This window comes from Lynx canadensis, chromosome B3 (genome assembly GCF_007474595.2).
Source record: "Lynx canadensis isolate LIC74 chromosome B3, mLynCan4.pri.v2, whole genome shotgun sequence".
Classification (NCBI taxonomy): Eukaryota; Metazoa; Chordata; class Mammalia; order Carnivora; family Felidae; genus Lynx; species Lynx canadensis.
In genome coordinates, this window is record NC_044308.2 from 136,100,802 (window position 1) to 136,109,481 (window position 8,680).

An 8,680-nucleotide genomic window follows, 5' to 3' on the forward strand; every position below is an offset into this window, starting at 1 on the left:
AAAGATAGAGGTTGCTTTCCTTCTCACATAAATGTCTAAATGTGGGCAGATGTGGTAAATGATTGGCCCCTCTCATCACCCCTTTCTAGACTCGCATTCTTTGCCACGTTTCTTTACACTCCCCTCACCAGAAGTACCAGACGCTCCCCTGTGCCGTCGCGTAAGGCTCAAGGATTTGACTTGCCATAGCCAAGTCAAAGGAAGCGGGAGGAAGGGAAACGTTCCAGCAAAACTAGGCTATAAGAAGGCCTCCATGTTTCTGTTTGTCCCTCTTGTTCTCTTGCTTTTTGGCGTTGAAGGAACAATCCCCAGCTAACCAGGGGAGATGAGAGGAACGTGGAGCCCACTCGGACCCAGACGGAAGCTCGACCACCGGCAGGTCTCAGCCAGAGCCTGCAAACATGTGAGTGAACTATGTGCCCGTGGTTGTAGGCTGTCCAGACTTTGTGGCCATTACAGTGACAGTCCAGGAAGGGCACACAGCTGTGCTTCGTGAAGTGACTCATGGACCAATCATGAGATCAATGAGTCAATCACGAGATCATGGCCTGAGCCGAAATCAGGAGTCAGACGCTTACCCAGCTGAGCCACCCAGGTGCCCAACTCTGCTATCCTGACACGAGACTCCATCTGTGTCCATGGCAGGTGCTCCAGACACTGGGAGAAAACCAAAGGTGGGCAGGGTGCAAGGCTCCACTTAAGGGAACTGCCCCAGAAGCTGTTCACAACACTTCTGCACGTAGCTCACGGGGCTGAGCTCAGTCCCAGGGCCTGCAAGGAGGCTGGGGAACGTAGGCTTGTTTGGGGCTGAATTGTGTCCCCCTAAGTTGATGCCCTGAAGTCCTAACCCCCAGTACCTCAGAAGGTGGCTGTGTGTGGAGTTAGGGTCTTTAAAGAGGTAATCAAGTTAAAATGAGGTCGTACGGGTGGCCCCTAATCCAACGTGACTGCCAAGATTAGGACACAGACACGCACAGAGGAAAGACCTTGTAAAGACACGGGGAGGAGACAGTTCTCTACAAGCTAAGGAGAGAGGCCTCAGAGGAAATCAGCCCTGGGAGCACCTTGGTCTTGGACTTCCAGCTTCCAGAACAGTGAGAAAATAAATTTTTGTTACTTAAATACTTTGCTACGCTTTTGTTACGGCAGTCGAAACAAACTCATACAGGCGGTAGCCGGGTGGTCATGTTCCCAACTTCAGGGAGACTGGTGATCCTATTACTAAAAAAGAGAAAGGAAGGAGAGATTCTGGGGGCAGTTAAGTCTCCACCAACGTCTCCCTCCTGTGTCTGATCTAGCAGACCAGCAGGCTCCAGGCCCTGGTGATGTGTGGGCTCTAGAATATGTCTGTTGGCTATGTACCCAAAACCAACGTGGTCATTCTCTGCATTTGATTTTATGCATTTGCAAACATGATACTGAGAAGGGGTCTGTAGTCCTCAGCAGATTATGGCCTGGTGTCCGTGGCTCCTGGAGCACTTCCCGGGTCACAGGCTCGTGCTTGTGCCTTACTGACACCGTCTGTAGTGTGGTGGCACACGCAGCTTCCTAATTCCACCTCCGGTGTGTCCCAGCAGGAGGGGCAGAGAAAATGGGGCAGTAGAGGCGCCAACCAGTCAGTCCCACAGGGGCTCCGGAGCTGGATAGCCCTCCAAGGGTTCCAGATTAAGGCAAGGGGGTTGGGTCTTTGCATCCCCATGGGGACTGCCATTGGAGACCAGCTGCCTGGAGATAAGAAGATGAGGAGTGGCCTCAGGGTGCTCACCTTCCTTCCGGCCTGCCTTCCAGGGGAGGGGCTCAGCTGGGAGCCACTAGCAGAAAGTTCTGACAGCTGGGAGAATGGGGGCCTGGGGCCTGCATCCTGCAGCACGTGCTAATTCCCGGCCTGGCGGCCCCTCGACCATGCACCCTTGCATCCATGTGTCCCTCTCTTGGCAGCCTGTAGCTCCAAGAGACATGTAAACACCTGGGGATTATCCTTTTGGGCCTGGGAGGAAGCTTTCGCTTTTGAATGTCAGATCTCAAAATTTCCACCCAGAGGATTCTTGCTGTCTGAGACCTGCTGCGGGCCCAGGCGGGGGTGCTAGGTGGGGAGCCTGGCCCAGCTGGGCGGCCCTCCATGATGGACTCACCTTTGCTTCCACATCTGCCCAAGTGAGAGTGGACATCTGTGCACGGGGCTCGGAGGAGTGTGGGCGAGAGGCGGTCGGGCCAGGGCAGGCTAAGCCAGAGGCTTTGCTTTCTTCCTGGGCTTCCCACATCTGCTGAGGCTGCCCTTGACTTCTGCTACGATGGAGGTCTTCTTAACCACCTCTGTGCGTGGACCGCTGAGGGGAGCCAATGGACCCCTTCTCAGGGTAAGGTAAGTGCATATGATAAAATACAGAGGACTTAAAAAACGACAATGATATTAGAATAAACTTATCCGGATATTGTAAAAACTGGGGCGCCTGGGTGGCTCAGTCGGTTAAGCGTCCGACTTCGGCTCAGGTCACGATCTCGCGGTCCGTGAGTTCGAGCCCCGTGTCGGGCTCTGGGCTGACGGCTCAGAGCCTGGAGCCTGCTTCCCATTCTGTGTCTCCCTCTCTCTCTGCCCCTCCCCCGTTCATGCTCTGTCTCTCTCTGTCTCAAAAATAAATAAACGTTAAAAAAAAAAAAAAAAAGAATATCGTAAAAACCGATTTTGTGTCATAGTTCCATAGGTGGTTCTTTTCCGATGCTTTGATAGTAAGACTGGGCAAGAGTAATCTATTTCTATACATGTCTAATAAAGATCATAACATCAAAGCAGTGATGAGCATAAATGATATTTCAAGAGGTCTGTGACAACTATAATATGATATAAAAAATATCTGCGCTTTTGCTTGGCTTCAAAGTACTACTAATATAACTGAGGCATGTCGCCTATGATATCATTTTTCTCATCTAAGTTCATGGACTCCCCCAAATTCTATCTACACATCACTTGGGGGGCCAGAGACCCCAGATTAAGAACTCCTAGGGGCGCCTGGGTGGCTCGGTCAGTGAAGCATCTGACTTTGGCTCAGGTCATGATCTCACGGTTCGTGGGTTCAAGCCCCGCGTCGGGCTCTGTGCTGACAGCTCAGAACCCGGGACCTGCTTCGGATTCTGTGTGTGTCTCTCTCTTCCTGCCCCTCCCTTGCTCATACACTCTCTCTCTCTCTCAAAAATAAACATTAAAAATTTTTTTGAAATAAAAGAACTCCTATTTATTATTCTGTTGGTAGTTGAAAGAAGCGAGCTCAACCCTGGAGCCAGGAGCTGGATTTTACAGCCCAGCTGCTCTCCTCCCCACCACCAGCCCATCCCCCCCCCCCGCCCCCCCACCCCCCCCCCGCCCCGAACTCCTCGGCATCTGCAGGCTGGTGATCAGCCACAGTGGTCTTCCGGCAAGCCTCAACACATGACCTGTGACCGATAATTACTTGTCCATCCATCCATCCATCCATCCACGCATGCATGCATCCATTCAGGCATCACTCACCAAATGTTTATAGACCTGGGCTCTGGGCTGATATCTCAAGAGGTCTCCAGGCTGATGGATGAGGAGACGCATAAATAAACAACAATATAATATTAGTGCTAATAAGAGGTATGAACAAAGAGAGGCAGACACAAAGTCAGAGGCTGGGAGGGCATCCCAGACAGAGCCAATGTCATGTGCAGTGCCCTAAAGGCAAGAAAAGGTGGGGCACGTCCGAGAAACTGTGTGGCAACAAGGTGGGGAAGGAATGAGACATGAATCTAGGGTGGTGGTCACAGGTATGGATTTCATCAGCCACTGACATCTCCAAACAAGACAATGACATGATTAGCTCTACAGAGGCAGGGATATGTTTTGGAGAGGGGAAAGATTAGAGGCAGGAAGGTCAGTTAGGAGTTTCTGGAACAAGCCCAGCATGAGGTGATGAGACTGAGATCAGGTACTAGCCAGTGGCTGTGGAAAGAGACCAGGCATAAGAGACATTTCTTCTTACACAGAACAGACTGGAACTGATGACCAATGGGGTGTGGGGAGTGAGGACGACTTCTGGCTCTTCGAATTGGAAACTGGGGGTCTGTTCATGCACTAATCCAGATTGGGGACCTGGGGACAGAGTGGGGAAGGCAAGGAGATGACGAGTTTGACTTTGAGTTTGCTAAGTTATTCGAGTTCCTGGAGCACACCATGGTGCCTTGTCAGTTAGGGAGCTGCCCCCGTGGAGTGGGTAGGTGAGAATCAGTCCTGTGTTCGACTTTTCTTTCCTCAGAGAAGGAAAAAAAAAGCCCCAGAATGCAACGGGCCCTTCCCAGACATGCCTCTCAATATCGCGTGGGGGCTGCGATGGTTACATCGAGAGTCTGTTGGGTAAGACACTGAGCATGAGCACGTCACGGGGTGAGGTGTGGAATAGCGGACAACTCAGCTGCGAGTTCGAGGTCAGGGCGGGCCAAGCAGAATGTACGAGTTTCCTATGGCTGTTCTGACAAAGACTGGAGGCCTTAACGAGAGAATTTATTGACTCACGGTGCTGGAGGCCAGAAGTCCCAACTCAAGGTGTTGGGAGAGCTGGCTGTTCCTTCTAAGGGCTGCGAGGGAGGGGTGTGTCCCATACCCCTCCCCTCGGCTTGTAGAAGGCCATCTCCTTCCTATGCCTCTTCACACCTGTCTTCCCCCTGTATGTGTCTTTGTGTCCGAAGTTGTCCTTTGCATAAGGCCAGATTGCGTTAGGGCCCCTTCCCCAATGACCTCATTTTAACTTGAGTGGGCTATAGAGTTTCCTCTCCAAATAAGGTCACATTCTGAAGTACTGGGATTGAGGACTTTAGCGTGTGACTTCTGGAGGGTGGGGGGTACGTAAGTCATCCCGTAACACAGAATGCAAAGCCAGGGCAGAAGAAAGATCCTGTGGGACTGGCCTCAGAGCATGTCAGAGAGCAGTCAGGGCCGTGAAGAGTTCTGCTTAAACATCTCCCCAGGGCTGGGGCTGAGGACGACCAGGTAGACGGTGTGGCAAGCGGGAGCCATGAAAGGCGTGGGAGCAGGGGGAGAAGTCACTCGTATCTGTGCTTCGGGAAGATCTCGTGAGGAGAAGCGAGCAGCCGTGTGACCACCATGAGCCAGCCCCTCCTCCCCTGCCCCCTCCCCCAGGGGACTCTGAACCTTCTGATACCTCTTGCCGGGAGCACAAATCCAGACCGTAGCACAGGGACAAAGGGACAAACAGATCTGCCCCGGCGGGGACCTGAGTGTTTCCAGAGAAGTCCCCTAGGCCCCGCTCTTTGTCAGAACAGGCAGGATCCCAGGGATTAGAAGGAGCGGTGGCCCCGCTGGGTTAAGCGAGCGTTAACCCCTGTGATAGGCCCTGAGCTCTCTCGCTGATCTCCTAACCTGAAGGCTCCTGAAACACCGGACAATTAATGGCAGATCACTTAAAACCAGTTCAGTTCTCTCTTGGAGATTAATGTCAGCCCTGCCCTCCGGAAGCCTCCGGAGCCAACCAGTGCTGCATTGCCCGGGTTTTCTGGAAGCAGAGAGGAGTGCAGCAGTGCTCCCTCGGGGGCCTCTGGCTGCTGCTGGGTGTCCTTTGCGGGCCTTCCTCGGAGGGGTTACTGGTTCTGTGTTGCTGCAGGTTAAGGGTCCGTCCCCAGGGAGGGCGTCCTCTGGGTTAGGCAGACTTGGCTGTTCCTGGAGGGGGGGGGAAGGGGGGGTGGCTGTCCCCCGACATCCGAGGACTTGGACAACGCTGGGCTCTACACTTCACGACCAGCAAGAGCTTTTCTGGCTTTAGATTCAGGGTGGCCCTGCCAACCCGTTCTCTCTCTCTCTCTCTCTCTCTTTTTAAAGTTTATTAAATTATCTTGAATGAGAGAGAGAGAGAGCCGGAGGGGCAGACAGAGAGGGAGAGAGAGAGAATCCCAGGCAGGCTCTGCACTGTCAGCACAGAGCCGGAAGCGGGGCTCAAACTCACAGTGAGATCATGACCTGAGTGGAAACCAAGAGTCGGAAGCTTCACCGACTGAGCCCCCGCAGGTGCCCTGGTTCTCTCTTTTTGGGTCTCTGTGTCTCTCTTATGGCCCCTGTCTCTGGGGCTCTGCCCCTCTTTCTGAGTCTGCCCTCGTTGTGTTTGTCTTTCCTGCCTCTCCCTTTGCATTAAGTTCTCGGTCACTCTGTGTGTGTCTCTCTCTGTGTCCCAGCCCTCTTTCTGTCTGCCTTTCCATGTCCTTCTGTCTGTCTGCTTCCCCTTCATCTCCAGGCCTCTGTGTCTGTGTCCACGTTTGCCTCTGGATCTCTTTGTCAGCGTATCTCAAAGCGCCGGGTTTTCCTCTGGTCTTTGGTGGCTGTGGTGGTGACATTAGCTGGGAAACCTAAAGTCAATCTCGAAGATTCACACCTACATTAGCATGTTAGAAGCACAGACCCACCGGCAGGAAACAGCCTTTCCTGTTCCTGTCCTCCCCTTCGCTTTCCACCTGACTCGTTTGACAACGGAACCATTTTACCTCCGAACACCTACCAACATCCTGCGGAATAATCTCAGGTTTCTGCTCTGCGCTCTTGGCCCTGCTCCCTGTTTGTCTTTCCAGCTCCCTCTCTGTCTTTTCTCTCTGTGTCTCTGAGTCTCTGTCTCCTACATTCCTGAGTCCTCACCCTCCCCTTTGTGTAGCTCTCTCTCTGGGTTGGCCAGCCCAGGGCTGGCTGTAGGTCTCAGGTTTTTTTCCCCCTCTTCCTCTGTTCGCTGACTGGCTCTCTGTATTTCCGTGTGTGTGTGTGTGTGTGTGTGTGTGTGTGTGTCTCCTGTTTCTGCTATGCCCCGGGTCAGCCTCGGCCTGAGGTCCAGGATGGGTGGGGGTTCCTTGGCCTTTCTCAGGAGCCTGGGTGCTGGGATGGCGAGTGGTGAGCAATGTGGGTCAGAGTGAGGCTGAGTGAGGGCCCTTTTCCACCACAGGAGGAAGGGAACCAGGGGATCACAATGCCACGGCCCCTGAGTGTGTTCCAAGTCCCGGGCGGCAGGTGTGGGTGGAGGGGCACGGGTTAGCCTGCTGCAGGCCTGGTGGGGGTGGGGGGGTGGGGGGACGTGCTTGAGCCCCACAGACTTCCACTGCCCCTGCCTGAGATCAGCCCGGGGCCACATGGGCCGAGGACTAATATGAAGTAAATACAGAGGGGAGAGGAGTGAAAAGAGGCTTGAGGAAGCACATTGCTGCTCTTTCCTCCTGATCCCAGTTCTCCCTCCTCTCTCTGCTTGCCCTGCAACTCGGCTCCTTAGCTCGAGCCTGCAGCCTCCTTCCTCTCTGTTGGCCTTTCGAGCAAGCTGTTACCTGTTTCTGCTGCGTGAGCGGGTCCTAAGAGGAAGGCCTGACGTGCGTCGGATGCTTCGGACCTGAGATGTCACCAAGAACTTTTGCACGTGCTGGGGCAACCACCCAGTGAGAGAGCAGCCCCGTTCCCGTTTCGTGGATGAGGAGGCCAGAGAGGGTGAGTGAGTTGCCCAGCATCACACAGCAAAGAAGCGAAGCTCAAGTCAGCCAATGCAAGTCCACCTTTCGACCCCTCCCCCACCCCCACCCCCACGGCCTCCATGGACTCCTCCGGAGGGGTCGGGTCTTTCCCAGAAACAAGCCAGTTCCCTCACCCTCCTGCTGGCTCTGGCCCTCTTGGCAGTGCGGCTTGGGGCAGGACAGCACCCCGGCTGACACCAGACCCCTCGGGCTTCGCGGGCTCACCCCGCCCAGGCCTGCTGAACCCCGAGCCACACTGGGGGGGGGGGTTGGGGCCCCGGGGTGGGGAGTCTGCACCCCGACCCCGGCAGGTCCTTTGCTGATCTGTCTTCTTTTCTTCTAACCTCGGCTCTACGGTGCCAGGAGGAGCTGCAAAGAGGGAGCTGGCGCTGATACAAATTATTTTGGATTCCGGAACACTGACCGTCAGCGACTTTGGCAGCAGGTGAATTTCCAGTCTTGTCTTACATAAGGAAACACCAAGTTCACGTTTCCAAACATACGAGAAAACCATTCCTCCGCGGTGACCCGCCATCAGAAGGGCGACATGAGGACACGTGGTGGAGCAGGGCTGAGCAGGGAGGGGGCTCGGGGCGGCCGTGACAGTGGCCAGCCCCCAAAGGCTGGCGTGGATGCCCGTAGCCATGGTGCTGAGAGCCTGCAAAGAGCTGGCCTTGCTCCAGGCCCAGGGCCCACGCCGTCTCATGTAACCATCACAGACGCCCTGGAGGCAAGGGCCACCGTTCCTGATCTAGAGAAGAGGAATCTGAGGCTTGGACCCCAAGGCCCCAGGTCCCCAAGTCAGGAGTGTCGGAACGCGAGCCTTGTTCACCGTACCACGAAATGAGTTTCCCCTGGGAGGTGATGAGCGCCGTTGAAGCAGTGACCTGGTTGTTGTATAATTGGTAACAAACCTCAGGCAGGGGTTGGACTAAATGCCTTTGGTCTCAGGCGCTTGAAGATTCTGACCAACCTCTGTGCACATTGTCTAGAGGAAGACCAGAGTTTCCCTGGGTCTCCAGTAGGCATCTGGAAGGAGCTCACCTGGGAAAGGAGATTATCTGACTGGTACCGACAGCAACATCATTTGTCGGGAGGAGGAATTGGGGAAAGCCTCAGTGCCCATCGGGAAGAGTCTAGGGGACGCCTGGGTGGCTCAGTTGGTAAAGCGTCAGAC

The 8,680-nt window shown here is 54.5% G+C and overlaps 1 long non-coding RNA gene across 1 annotated transcript; it reads left to right on the top strand.

Moving 5' to 3' along the window:
- Positions 1-213: 213 nt before the first annotated feature.
- Positions 214-8,680, top strand: LOC115517272. Its single transcript, XR_003969761.1, has 3 exons — positions 214-403; positions 7,272-7,480; positions 7,867-8,680. It is a non-coding gene; the product is annotated as an uncharacterized LOC115517272 (long non-coding RNA).